The sequence below is a fragment of the Diceros bicornis genome, chromosome 15 (genome assembly GCF_020826845.1).
Source record: "Diceros bicornis minor isolate mBicDic1 chromosome 15, mDicBic1.mat.cur, whole genome shotgun sequence".
Lineage (NCBI taxonomy): Eukaryota > Metazoa > Chordata > Mammalia > Perissodactyla > Rhinocerotidae > Diceros > Diceros bicornis.
Genome location: NC_080754.1, coordinates 2,165,250 through 2,181,030, shown reverse-complemented (window position 1 = coordinate 2,181,030; position 15,781 = coordinate 2,165,250). Strand labels below are relative to the sequence as shown.

The 15,781-nt window shown below is 35.7% G+C and overlaps 1 protein-coding gene across 1 annotated transcript in view; it reads right to left on the bottom strand.

Moving 5' to 3' along the window:
* EPHA6 (EPH receptor A6) overlaps positions 1-15,781 on the bottom strand; it is a 784,796-nt gene that overhangs the window by 751,919 nt on the left and 17,096 nt on the right.

Here is a 15,781-nt window from a genome sequence, read left to right as displayed (position 1 = left end):
GTGGTCTTGGAGGGAGGCCCTGCTCATGGTAGTTACTCAGAAACCAAGGCTGAAGGAGAAGCCACCAACCTGATCATTGCTGGTCACCATGGAAGAGGGAAAATAAGTCTCTAGAGAGTGGTATGCTGGCATTTAGTGTAACATACACATCACCTCTGATCTAAACTCATTACACAGAAGTAGTCACGTGGCCTCACCCAACCCAAAGGTGGCTAGGAATGAAAACAGTGAGCCAGAAATATTGTACAAATGGTATTAATTAATACCCTAATTTTTGTTTTTACTTTTATAGCTCTGATAGGTTTCCTTAAAACTTTGAAAAAAAAAGTTAGTTGATTTTTTTAAAAAATTCAGTATCGTTAACTCACTTGATTGCCACAATGAGGTGAAGAGAGAAGTATCTCTTTCTTTGTTCTCTAAACAGCCACTCTAATGACTCAACTTTAACAAATTTTGATTTCTGCCTCCCCCAAGACACTGTCCAGTAATCAGGGTTCAGTATCTCCTTTGCTTTGAATTGGTGCTTTTCCTGCCCTTCCCAATGTCCCACCTTCTCCATAAGAATGGGTCAAGTCTGTTAGGGAGAGAAATCACACCGTCATCCCATACACAAGCAACACTAAGCCAGCAAGGAACTCAAGCCCCCAGTCTTCCCTCTATCACCAATTCTATTCTCCTCATCTTCTGCTCAATCTGTAAAACTCTGTTACCACTCTTGCTCACAACATGGGTCCAATGTCCAGAACAACAAAGGCATTTTAAATTTCCTGCAAGAGCGGTTTGGACCACTGTCACACTTGTTAATAAAGATGAAAATAACAGCACCTTTGTGGAGTGTCCCTTGACTGTATAGGTCAAGAGAAAAGAAATAATTCTGAATAGATCGAGAGCAGAGAAATGCTAGATTTCCCCACCACAAGGTGACTATGTATTTTGCTGACAAGAGGCAGAATGAGTTGGGTATTTGGCTACCAGAAGGGCAAACCAAGAAAGTCATGACTGCTGCTCACAGAACAGATTCAAATCTCCAACCTATAGGCACATGGTATGATCGGACTTCTTGTCCCCTTGTGGTTGGGCCCAGACATGTGACTAGCTCTGGCCAACGAGCTGTGTGCTAGTCCCATGCTATTTCTGAACTGGAGCACTTGATGGCTGGTCTAAGAGTCTCCCAAATCCATCCACTCTTTCAACTCTCATTGCTACTGCTCAAGTCCAAATCACCATAATTTTTTCCCTGAATAACATGTCCCAACCAGCCTTCCATTATCAACTCTTGCCCTCTCCAATCACTGTTCATCCTGGGACCAGAATAATCATTTATTTTAAAAAAGAAATTGGATTATTTAATCCTCCTCCCCCTTAACACCTGCCAATACATAGTTTCACTGCTGTGCCAATAAATGCCTAGTAAGTACCTACAACATCAACAACCCACCCCATTAGGACCATGATACCAAATCTTAAGGTTACAAGGTTCTTAGAAATCACTTTTTCCTCTTTCCTAGTCTATTGCAACAATTTTTTAACTGATACCACCGACTCTGGTCTCCACAACATTTCAGTCACTTCCAGAGAGAGCATTCCAAAATACTAATTCCATTATATACTTCTTATTTCTTAAAATCTATTAATGATTTCTAATCAACTGTAATATTTCCTAATTAGTGTCTTCTAAAACCCTTGGGTCTCTGATAGAAAGTATTAAATGTACAAATGAAAATTTTTAATTTTAGCTTTCCAGTTTCTTTTTTTTTTTAAATCAATAGATTTACATACTCCAATTTTCTCCCTTTAAAATGGAAGCCATAGAGATGCAAACTAATGGCAGTTTATGGAAATAAAGCAAGCACTCAATCAACCTTTCTCTCAGTCAGGCTCCACTAGCTATGTGAAATTGCTCATTCTCAGTCACATAGATATTTAATATCCATAAATGACCACCAATTAAAGTAGGAACAATGAAAAATACTGATGTAGGTTTACATTAAAAAGATAAAATATGGTAAAGATTTGTATGTAGTTAACTATTCATTTATTTGGGGGAGGCTTTCAACACACAAAATGTGTTATTTGTAAATAAGTACTTGAAACTGTAGTTTGACCTCTTATTTATTCCATTATGTAGAACTAGAATATGAACATTATAAAAGTGAACCACTGAGAATTTTAGTGCAAATTCGATAAATTTCAAATATCAAAATATTAAGAGATTTTTATGCCGTATCAAGTAGATGCATTTTAATTGGTACACTAAAATACACTTTTAATTATACAAAAATCATAAATATTCCCTAAATAATTTTAAAGTGTGTATTAATTATCAAATGAAGAGGTGAAAATCTGCCTTATATTTTGATTTAATTTTAAGTTAAATTTATTATACTTTAACAATATAATAATCAAAATAAAATGCCTTTTCTCAAAGTTGTCATATTACACCAAAAATGGTTACATGAGCTATTATTTAAAGGCATTAAAGACATTCTATCATAGCGAAAAGAGTACAAAAGTAAAGTATTGAGACACAGTGATCTGCAAAACAGTTCAGGGGATCACCTCATTTTTCAATTTCTCCTCTGTCTCCAATCCCTTGTGGCACCCCCAAAAGACACTTATGCCAAATTAGTTGCTCTTTCACAGAAATGCCAAGCTCTTTAGCTCTCTATGTGTCTTGGAATGGCCTCTTCAATCTTTTGGAAAAACCCTTCGCTGCTGATTCTCCATCATAAACAATGTCATTCAAGACTCTGCACATAAAAACAGACACACAGATCAATGGAAGAGCATAGAGAGCCGACAAAAAAACCCACGCATATATAGTCAAGGGATTTTCAACAAAAGCGCCAAGAATACACAATGGGGAAAGAACAGTCTCTTCAGTAAATGGTGTTGGAAAAACTGGACATCCACATGCCAAAGAACTTGGACTTCTATCTTATACCACACACAAAAATCAACTCAAAGATTAACGACTTAAAAGTAAGACCTGAAACTGTAAAACTCCTAGAAGAAAATATAGAGGGAAAAGCTTCTTGACATTGGTCTTGGCAATGACTTTTTGCATATGACACCAAAAGCACAGGCAATTAAAGCAAAAATAAACTGGGACTACATCAAACTAAAAAGCTTCTGCACAACAAAAGAAACTATCAACAAAATGAAAAGGCAACCTATGGAATGGGAGAAAACATTTGCAAACCACATATTCAATAAAGGGCTAATATCCAAAATATATAAGAAACTCTTAGAACTCAATAGCAAAAAAAATCAAATTATTCAATTAAACAATAGGCGAAAGACTTGAACATTTTTCCAAAAAAGACATACAAACGGCCAGCAGGCATATGAAAAGTTGCTCAATATCACTAATCCTCAGGAAATACAAATCAAAACCACAACGAGATATCACCTGTTAGGAAGGCTATTATCAAAAAGTCAAAAGATAATAAGTGTTGGTGAAGATGTGGAGAATCTTTGTACATCATCAGTGTTAATGCAAACTGGTACAATCAGTTTGGGATACAGTATGGAGGTTCCTCAAAAAATTAAAGACAGAACTATCCTATGACCCAGCAATTCCACTTCTGGGCATATATCCCAATAAAATAAAATCACTATCTTGAATATATACCAGCACTCCCGCATTCACTGCAGCATTATACACAATGGCCAAGATATGAAACAAGCTAAATTTCCATCGATGGATGAATGGATAAAGAAGATGTTGGTATATATATACAGTGGAATATTATTTAACCTGAAAAAAGGACATTCTGCCATTTGCAACAACATGGATGAACTTGAAGGACATTATGGTAAGTGAAATAAGCCAGAAGAGAAAGGTAAATATTACATGATCTTACTTACATACAGGAAAGAAAAGCTGAACTCGATAGCAACAGGAGAGTGAAATAGCGGTTACCTAAGGCTGGCAAGGGAGAAAAGGGGAGATTCGAAGAAAAAAGAAAGAAAGATGGTAGAATGGTGGTTGTGAGGGGCTGCTGGGAGGGAGTCACGAAACTCTGCTTACTGGTGCAGAGTTTCAGTTTTGCAAGATGAAAAGTTCTGGAAATAGATGGTGGTGATAGTTGCACAACAATATGAATGCATTTAATACCACTGAACTGTATTCCTAAAATGGTTAATATAGTAAGTTTTATGTTATGTATATTTTACCACAAAAAAAGAGACTGCACAAGCATTATTTTTTTGTAAAGCCTTTGTTGATTCCTCCACGCAGAGTAAGTCACACCACCCTTCCTCATCCTCCAGGAAATCCCATGCATATTCCTACTAGAGAATATTTACCACACTGAATTATAATTACTAGTTTAATATTTTTCCATTCTGTGCTCAAGAAATGTGAGCTTCTTAGAGAAGCTACTTCCTATTTAAGAGAAGCTATATCTGTTTCAGGACTACAACTTGAGGATGCAGGACTTACTTCTATCTGCTGTACAACAGCCAACATGAAAAGTCACTGCTATCTCCTGATCTTTGTATCTATGAATTCCTCTTGGTCTCTCCATTTTATATTGCCCAGTCTAGACACCCTCACACATTGCTGTTTTCTTTTTATGTTCTCGTCCTGAGTGGTCTTCAGTAAATTACTGAACTTCTCTGTACCTCAGTTTCCTCATTTATAAAAAGGGCATAATAATGGCACCTAACTCTCAGGGTTGACAGGAATTAAGTGTGTATAATCTATGCAAAACAGTAGACTTCCTTTCCCCTTTTGCCCTATTTCACTTTGATAACCCAGGACCAGACCATTTATCTTGGCAGCACAGACAAGACACAGTGTCACAGGCCATGCTGGGTGGAAGCGTGTGCAGACACAATCACAGCGATACCGGAACACAAGGGGCTCGCCCACCCTTCCCTCTCCCATTCTTCTTCTCCTCGACTTGAGAGGGAGGCAGGATAGTTCATCTTTTTAATGCCGACGTGAATCACCTCTGGAATTCAATTAATGTTCGTTCAGTAAATGCGAAATGAATGATTACATGCCTTGACTGACAATGTTTAAAGGTGTTCCAGCATTTCTGAGAAACAGTCATGAAATAATACAATTGTGTAGCACTTCACAATTTTCAAAACGTTTTGACAAACAATAGTCTATAGCAACAACTCTGTAAAACAGAAACTTCAAGGATTATCAGTACTTTACCAGTACTTTGAGTGGCTCAAAGAAACTGAAATATTTGCTTAAGGTCACAAAACATCAGTGTCAGTTAGCCAACCTAATTAGGCTGGGTGCCTGGAAAAAGGGTTTTTACTTCCTTAAGCTTCCTCATATTTTTTCCCATGATTTCAACAAATTAGCAAAATTTGGGTTAAATATTAATTGCCTAAATGGTTTTGCCTGATAGTTACTCATGCACGAGAACCAGGATTGAGACAAGTGATTTTGTAATTTGAAGGAACGAGAGAGGGAACATATGACTATCCTGTTTATGGAAAAAATCAGAGATTAAAGCTACCTGTCAAGTGCTGCATAGCTGACATAGCACAAAGTTTTCTTAAAAAAACTATACGTCTCCGGATTATATCCGAGTTTTTCCCTATAGAATTTACTTGCATCATAGAGAACACGAGATAGATTTTATACAAACAGTGTGAGAAATCATCATCATCAACACTTATTTCCCCTTAATACTGTGAAATTCTTGGCAATATTTTTTGTATAATCGTCAGTGCCAAAGTTGTGTACCTACATTTAGAAATGACAAGGTATATCTCATCACACTTTTTTGGAAAATCAATGAAAATCCATTTTCTTTCTTACATGGAAGTTTCAGCGTATTGTAGAGATTCTAGTATCCATTTTGTCAATAACTGCTAAGTGACCATGGACAAGTCATTTAATGTTTTTCAGTCTCACTTCACTCAAATAAAAATTATAGAGTTTTGCTAGTAATCTCTAGCTTTCCATCCACCTCTAAATTCCTATTTTATACACCCAATTGCCCAAGTAAATCAATACAAATATAAAAAATACAAAGAAAACACAGCATTACATTAAGAAATCCAAACATCAGTTATTGTCATCTTCCTACGGTTACAGTATCCAAATATTCCAATTTTTAAAAACTTATCACTTGGAATAGATTAAAAATTTTATTTATTATACTTTTAATATTAAAATTTAAAATCTGAATAAAAATACTTTTACTTAGAAAACTTGCGTAATAAAAATATAATCTTTTTCCCACTAAGTACTTTTAAATCATAAAGAATAAAACACATCTCAGAAATAATATATAAATATATCATATTTGGGAATACAGAGGCAAAGATATGATATTACAATACTTGAATGAAAGTAGTTTGCCATTAGGTCTATGTAAGGTCAACACATAATTTGTGCCATTGGTCAATTACCCTGCCTCCAGTTTGTCTTTCTCTCTTTTTGTTTTCTGTTTTTTTCTTCTTTATCTATTCATCCATTGACAGACACAGGTTGTTTCCAAATCTTGGCTATTGTGAATAATGTTGCAATGAACACGGGAGTGTAGGTATCTCTTTGATGTCCTGTTTTCATTTCCTTTGGATATATACCCAGAAGGGGGATTGCTGAGTCATATGGTAGTTCTATTTTCAATTGTTTGAGGAATCTCCATACCTTTTTCCATAGTGGCTGCAGCAATGTACACTCCCACCAACAGCGCACAAGGGGTCCCTTTTCTCCACATCCTTGCCAACACTTGTTATCTCCTGTCTTTTTGATACAGCCATTCCAACAGGTGTCAGGCGACAGCTCACTCTGGTTTTGATTTGCATTACGCTGATGATTAGTGATGTAGGGTACCTTTTCATATACTTTTGGCCATCTGTTTGTCTTTGGAAAAACGTCTATTCAGTTGCCATCCCATTTTTTAATTGGATTGTTTGGGGGGTTTTTTTGCTATTGAGAGATTTGAGTTCTTTATAAATGTTGGATATTAATGCCTTATTAGATATATGATTTGCAAATATTTTCTGCCATTCCATAGATTGCCTTTTTATTTTGTCGATGGTTTCCTTTGCTGTGAAGAACTTTTTTAGTTTCATGTAGTCTCACTTGTTTATTTTCGCTTTGGTGTCTTTGCCTTTAATTTTGGTGTCCAAGCCAAATATCATGCCAAAACTGACATCAAGGAGCTTATCCCTTAAGTTGCTTCTAGGAGTTTTATGGTTTCAGGTTTTACATTCAAGTCTTTAATCTATTTTGAGTTGATTTTTGTGTATGCTTAAGACAGAAGTCCACTTTCATTCTTTTGCATGTGGTTGTCCAATTTTTCCAGCTTTTAATGAAGAGACTATCTTTTCCCCATTGTATAGTCTTGGATCCTTTGTCATAAATTAATTGACCACATATGCATGGGTTTATTTCTAGGCTCTCAATTCTGTTCCATCCATCTATGTGTCTGTTTGTGTGCCAATACCATACTGTTTCAATTACTATAGCTTAGTAATATAGTTTAAAATCAGGAAGTGTGATGCTTCTAGATTTGTTTTTCTTTCTCAAGATTGCATTGGCTATTCAGAGTCTTTTGTGGTTCTATACAAATTTTAGGATGGTTTTTTCTATTTCTATGAAAAATGCCATTGAAATTTTGATAGGGATTACATTGAACCTGTACATTGCTTTCAGTAGTAAGGACATTTTAGCAATATTAATTCTTCTAAACCATGAACGTGGAATATCCTTCCACTTACTTCTGTCCTCTTCAGTTTTACTCATTAGTCCTAGAGTGTTCAGTGCACAGATCTTTCACCTCCTTGGTTAAATTTATTCCTAGGTATTTTACTCTTTTTGATGCAAATGTAAAAGAAATAGTTTTCTTTATTTCTCTGACAGTTTGCTGTTAGTGTATACAAACACAATTGATTTTTGTATATTGATTTTATATGCTGCAACTTTATTGAATTTATCAGTTCTAAGAGTTTTTTGGTGGAGTCTTTAGGGTTTTCTATATATAATATCATGTCATCTGCAAAAAGGGACAATTTTATTTCTTCCTTTCTGATTTGGATGTCTTTTATTTCTTTTTCTTGCCTAATTGCTATGGCTAGGACTTCCAGTGTTATGTTGAATAAAAGTGGCAAGAGTAGACTTCCTTGTTTCCAATCTTAGAGGAAAAGCATTTAGCTTCTCTCCATTGAATGCGATATTAGCTGTGGGTTTGCCATATATGGCCTTTACATAGTTGAGCTATGTTCCCCCTATACCCGGTTTGTTGAGAGTTTTCATCATGAATGGATGTTAAATTTTGTCCGATACTTTTTCTGCTTCTTATATTAAGATATGATTTTTATCCTTCATTTTGTTAATGTAGTGTATCACAGTGATTGATTTCTGGATGTTTAACATCCTTGCAACCCTAGACTAAATCCCACTTAATCATGGTGTATGATCCTTTTAATGTACTGTTGAATTTGGTTTGCTAATATTTTGTCAAGAATTTTTGCATCTATGTTCATCAGGGACATTGGCCTATAATTTTCTCTTCTTGTAGTGTCCTTTCTGGTTTTGGTATCAGGGTGATGCTGGCCTCATAAAATGAGTTTCAAAGTGTTCCCTCCTCTTTTATTTTTTAGAAGAGTTTGGAAAGGATTGATATTACTATTCTTTACATGTTCCGTAGATTCACCAGTGAAGCCAAATGGTCCTAGACTTCTTTGTTGGGAGGTTCTTGATCACTGATTCAATCTCCTTAGTGGTGATTGGTCTGTTCAGATTTTCTGTTTTTTCACGATTCAGTCTTGGTTATTAGTGTACTGTTAATATTCACATTTTGGGGGATTTTCCAGTTATCTTTCTATTATTGATTTCTGGGTTTATCAGAAGCAGACATTGTATGATTTCTATTCTTTTAAATTTGTTAAGGTGTGTTTTATGGTTCAGAATCAGGTCTATCTTGGTGAATGTTTCACGTAAGCTGGAGAAGAATACGTATTCTGCTGCTGTTGGATGAAGGAGTTTATCAATGTCAATTATATCCAGTTGACTAATAGTTTTGTTGAGTTCAACTATGTCCTTACTGATTTTCTGTCTACTGGATCTGTCCATTTCTGATAAAGGAGAGTCAAAGTCTCCAACTATGGTATTGTATTCATCTATTTCTCCTGACAGTTCTATCAGTTTTTGCCTTACAAAGTTTGATGCTCTGTTGTTAAGCACAACACTCTAAGGATTATGTTTCTTAGAGAATTAATCCCTTTATCATTATGTAATGCCCTTCTTTATCTCTAATAACTTTGCTTGCTGTGAAGTCTGTTCTGCCTGAAATTAATATAGCTATTCCTGCGTTCTGATTAGTGTTAGGATGGTATATTTTTTCCCATCCATTTACATATAATCCATGTGTTTCTTTATATTTAAAGTGAGTTTCTTGTAAAGAACATATAGTTAGGTCTTGTTTTTTGACCCACTCCAGCAATCTGTCTTTTAGTTGGTCCATTTAGATCACTGACATTCAATGTGATTATCAATATAACTGGATTAATATCTAACATATTCATTACTGTTTTCTATTTGTTGCCCCTGTCTTTGTTCCTACTTTTGTCTTCACTCTTTTTCTGCCTTTTGCAGTTTTACTTAAGCTTTTATATCACTCTATTTTCTCTCCTTTGTTAACATATCAGTTATACTTTTTTTAACTTTTTTTAGTGGTTGCCTGTGAGTTTTCAATATACATTTACAACTAACACAAGTCCACTTTCAAATAACACTATACCTCTTTGTAGGCAGTGCGAGTACCTTATAATAACAAACTAATCCTACGTCCTCCCCTGTCCCTAGTATCATTGCTGTCATTCATTTCATTTATATATATAATAGAACATATTGTTGCTATCATTATTTGGAAAAAATTTATCCGATAGATTAAGTATAAGAAAAATAAAAGTTTTTATTTTTTCATTTATTCTTTCTTTGAAGTTCTTCCTTATTTTAGGGCGATCCAAATTTCTGTATAGTATTTTCCTTCTCTCCAAAGAATTTTTAAAATTCTTTCAAGGCAGGTCTACTGGCAATAAATTTCCTCAATTTTTGTTTGTCTGAAAATGCCTTTATTTCTCCTCCACTTTTGAAGACTAATTTCACAGAGTACAGGATTTTAGGTTGGTAGTGTTTTTCTCTAAACACTTTAAATATTTCACTCCACCCTCTTCTTGTTTGCATTGCTCTGAGAAGAAAACAGATATAATTCTTACCTCTGTTCCTCTACAGGTAAGGTGTTTTTTCCCTCTGGCTTCTTTCAGAATTTTTTCTTTATCTTTGATTTTCTATGGTTTGAAAATATGTCTAAGTGTTATTTTTTTGGCATTTATCCTGCTTGGTGTTCTTTGAGCTTCCTAGGTCTATGGTTTGGTGTCTGACATTAACTTGGGGGGAAATTCTCCAACATTGTTGCTTCAAATATTATTTCTGTTCTTTTCTCTCTACCTTCTCCTCTGGTATTCTCATTATGTGTATGTTGCACCTTTCGTAGTTGTCCCATAGCCCTTAGAAATTCTGTCCTGTTTTTTTTCAGTCTTTGTTCTCTTTGTTTTTTGAGGATTCTACTGACATATCCTCTAGCTCAGACATCTTTCCCTCATCCATGTCCAGTCTAACAATAAGCCCATCAAAGGCATTCTTTATTTCTATTACAGTGTTCTTTATCTCTAGCATTTCTTTTTGTTTCATTCTTAGGATTTCCATATCTCTTTTTACACTGCCCATCTGTTCTTGCATGCTAATTAATCCATGAGAGCCCTAAGTACAGTAATCATAGTTGTTTTAAATTTCCAATCTAATAATTCCAACATCCCTGCCATGTCTGTTCCTGATGCTTGCTCTGTCTCTTCAAATTGTGTTTTTCATCTTTTGGTATACCTTACAATTTTCTTCTTAATGCCAGACAGGATGCACCCAGCACTGGTTCCTGTGGCTGTTTCTGTTTGTCTCTGCTCTGAGAAGCACTGACTCCCTGTATTTGCTTGTCTGTCTCTCCAATCTTGGGGGCAACAACTTTCCCTGTGTCCTGCCCTCTCTTATAGATCCAAGAAGAATTGGTTTTTCAGTCTGTTTACCTTTTTACTTATTGTTAGGACTGAGTGGTGACTTCCATGTGAAACCGAACGTTTTTTCTTTTTATTCCCAGATAATTTTTTTTAGATTAGTTTCTTTCTTTTCTGCCTTTGACGCACTAATGAAAAACTTTATGCATGTAGTAGCATCATCAAAAAAAACAAAACCCAAAGGTAATATACTCATTCTATATTAGAAATTGAAGTAGGGAAATAACTAGACTGTAAGCTTCTAGATCATGGAAAAATGCAGTCAGTGTGCCTTATATTTATGCTAATACAGTGTGAGTAGGGGAGGAATACCTGAATGTGCTGCTTACCAAATAATGCACCCTTTGGCTATTTATCAGTAAATCATCAATAAATATATCAGCATATCACACTGACAGACACTGGGTCATCTTAATATCTTTTTTTTATTCTGGAATATCCTTATAAAAATGTAAATTTTCAATAATCAAAAAGAAATTTTCTTTTATAGCACTCACTGAAATAACTAAAAATAATTCCAAAGTGGCTGCAACTGCTAACAGATGCCAACTATAACCACTAAGATCAATCAACCAACATTTGAGTGCCTAACACAAGTCGAAAGAAAGATGCTCAAAATTCATGAAAAAAATGTGTTTATAAAGGTAGATCTGGATTGACCCAAGTATGGATATTTTTTAAAAAGTCTCCAGTATGATTTTGACGTGTAGCCAGGGTTAAGAACCTCTGGCTTCTCGTGATAAAGTATAACCCACTTAGCACAGCATTCAAGGCTCTTCATGCCCTGACTCCTGTATATTTTTCCTCTTTCATCTCCTGCCTCAATCCTCCTCATAGCCTCTACCTATTCCTAACTATTTACCAGTCCCTCCCCAAATGCTACCACATGTATTCTCCATATCCTCATACTTGTTACTCCCTCTGTGTGGAATGATTTGTAATCACTAGTCACCTGATGAATAGTGACTAATATTTCAACACTCAGCTTAAGCTTCTCTTCCCATATGAAGTCTTTCTTGATGCCTGAAAAAAGACGCGACCATTTCTTCCTGTGGAGCCACTGGTAACCTGTACATATTTCCATCACCACACTTACAAGTTGTCTCCACCCATTTGACTGTCTCTTCCTATTAGACAGTAAATTCACAAAGAATTAAGTTTACTCATATTTGTATCTCTAATATAGGGCCACTAGTAATACATTTAATAAATGTTGTTTGTGTTATTTCAAAGGTAGTGATCTAGGTTTGATTCCAAAATCTACAGATACTACAGTTACTAGCTTGTGACCTTGAGCAAATTCCTCAAACTCTCTATGACTTAGTTTCTTCAGTTATTGAATTGGAACAAATAATACGACCTACTTCCTAGTTCAGATGAGAGGACTGAAATGAAATAACGCACAGAAGTCCTTAAAACATCGTAATAACTCGATTGCTGTTAGCTATTATATTATTGTGATTGTTGTTGTGTGGCCAGGTAAACAACATTTATAAACTCTCAAAATAAAACTGAACAGGTGTTAATTTTGCTATTTTATAGATGATTAAAGAAAGGCCAAGATATTAAGCCATTTTCCCAAAAAAAATCATTCTTAATAAGGCTTAGGACTGGGATTTAGTCCCAGGCCTATTTCATTATGCAGCTCTGAAGAGAAAAATTAAAGAAACACAAGGAGACACATATCAAGCACCTTACTGACCAAACTTTAAGAGTAAGCTATCTCCGCTTTATAAACTAGCATTTCCTCTATTGAATCCAAGGAGAAAACTCCCCTTAACTCATCTTTAATCTCTTCTTAGAGTTGGAAGGAAAAAAAATTGAGGGCTTCTAGGCTTTTACCTCTCTATTCTTGGCAATTCAGAACAACTCTGACATCTCGAGCTTTTCATTATTGCTTCTAATAATTCAGAGTTGAGGCATCAACATACCTTCAAGTACTTCCTCCTTCTAACTCTCTCATTTTGCCTTTCGCTGCATTTATTTTTGTACAGAAGAAACCCAGGTTATGCGTGATTTTTCCTTTATTCCACAGCTTTCTCTTTTAATTAGAAAAAGCTATGAGAAGAAGGCCATGCAGAGTCTCCATTATGGCCTTTCTGTAATAAGAATCATATTTTTCTTCTACACTTTTTCCTGTTTAATTCGCTAGGAGTCAAGGCTGGGTTTACGCAAAAGTTATGCTCTATGTGAACTGAGATATATGTACACAGCCATCAATCAAACAGGATCAGCAGAGACCTTCCTGAAGAGTTCTTTCTCTAGAGAGTTATTAAGGGAGATGCGCTTTTTTTGATATTTAAATAAACTTAATTCACACAAATTTATAATTTATGGTTGGATTCTCAGATCATGATTTTTTCCAATTGTATTTAGTCCTAGTTACTCTGCTTCTTTTTTGTTGTTTTCAGTTTTGAATGAAAGTAAAATTTCAGGCTCCTTTCTCATACAACACTCTTGTGAACAGGCACTTCCAGCTCCAGAAAAATGCTATTAGCTCTCTCAGTCTGGATCTGCTTCCTTAGTCTTAATCTCGTTCATATTCTAAGAGATGATGTATCTATTCAATTGTCTTACCTTTAGGAAAACAATATAGTATGTTGGTTAAGAATGTAAGCTTTGGAGCCATAATGTCTACATCCAAATCCTTACTCTCTGTGTTATTTTCCTAAGGCTGCCATAACAAAGTACCACAAACTGGGGGGGCTTAGAACAACTCTGGGGGCTAGGAGTCTGAGATCAAGATGTCAGTGGAATTGGTTTCTTGTGAGAACTGTGAGGGAGAATCTGTTTCATGTCTCTTTTCTAGCTTCTGGCAGTTTGATGGTTGTGGTGTTCCTTGGCTTGTAGATGCATAACTCCAACACTTGCCTTTATCTTCACATGGCATTCTCCCTGTGTGCACATCTATGTCCAGATTTCCCCTTTTTATCAGGACACCATCATATTGGATCAGGGGCCCACCCTATGCCAGTATGATCTCATCTTAACTAATTACATTTGCAATGACCCTATTTCCAAAAAAGGGCATATTCTGAAGTACTAGGGGGTTAGGACTTAAACATATGAATCTTGGGGAGACACAACTGAACCCATAACACTGTGGGTTATGAACACACTTTAACACTGTGCCAAGTTACTTAACCTATTTTGTGTCCTAATTTCCTCACCTATAAAATGGTAATAATGGTATTATTTACTCTATGGGCTGTTGTGAGGATGACATAATTGAATAAATACATTGAAGTACTTAAAATAGTGCCAAGCAGGGAGTAAGCAGTCAAAAACTCAGTTTATACCACTGCATTTGGGCAGCTATTTCTGGGAAAACGGCCCATAGAAAAGTAATTATTTTAAAATGAAACACTGGTGATCTTAAAATCCAAGCCCCGTAAAATGTCAGTTACTGGTTATTTTAAAAATATAAGGCTTATGAGCATACCAATTTTGTTCTATAGTTTAGGAATCAGTTTATATTTTAAAAGCACAATAAATGAGCATGGAAGCCGAATCAATATTGGGTACAATATTTTGTGTTACAAATTTTATCATGTCAATCAACCAAACAGCAATGACCAGAATATCATACAATATTTTGAATACACTGAAATTCTGAACATAGCATGAGCCATTTGCAAAATGTCAGATTTCTCGTAAAAGAAAGGTTAATTCATGCCACCTATGTTTCCTTGTTTTATATACTGCAGGATAAGAGGTTTGTCATAACAAGGGATGTTTCAAATTGTATTGAGTAAAAGCAAATATACGCTATCCTTTGGGGAGATTGGCTTCATGAGTCTATTATAATATGCCTCCTAAATTGCTAATACTCTATTGAGGGCAGTAGCAAAATGATGCCTAAATCCCCTGGGCTGAACTGGGAAACTCTATAGACTCTAATTATACAGAGTCATATCCACTTTATAATTGGGTTTTTAGTGGAAGGGCTAAAATTCTAAAAGAAGTTATTTGGATGATTCTATTACATAATCAGCAATTAGACATGTGCTTGGTTTTGGCCACTCAGTATCCATTCCACTTGTTTTACTCCCAGCATTTTTAAGGAATTACTTGCCCCACGTGGTGTCCAGTCACGGTAAGGTTGTCAATCAAGGGGTCCTGCTCTTTCTATGATGCAGGGGCCAATCTAGGCCAATCAGACTCACTCATGCAGGACTGAGATTTTTAGCTGAGTAATACAGTTACTAGAAGAAAAGGACTGCAATCAGTTCAGCCCAATGAGACTGATAATGAATCCTGATGCCTAGATTCCTGCACTGCTCGTCCCATCCTATTCTAAAGTTGGTTCTCTAGGATTCTCTCTGATTGTGTGGATTATCCAACATCTTATAAATCTCTTTTCTGCTTATTTTAGCTAGCTTTAATTCCTATTGCTTGCAAACAAAGAACCAGAATGAATACAGATGGGGATCTCTAAGTCAGGGCTTCTCACATCATCTGCATGTAAATTTTATAGAGTGCTCATTAAAAATGAACAGTCCTAAACACTATCTCCAACACACTCAACCCAACTCATTGGTAGTGGGGCTCAGCGATCTGTCATCTGAACAAGTTCTGCTGCAATTCTTACAGACAATAAGACTTGAAAGTTGCTATGCTTGATCCGCATTGAGGGAAAATCAAAAGTAGCCCATACAGAAGGTCAGGGTCTGAAGACTCAAACTATACGGCCTCTCATTAGGTACCTAAGTTGTCGTCATTGCTCATT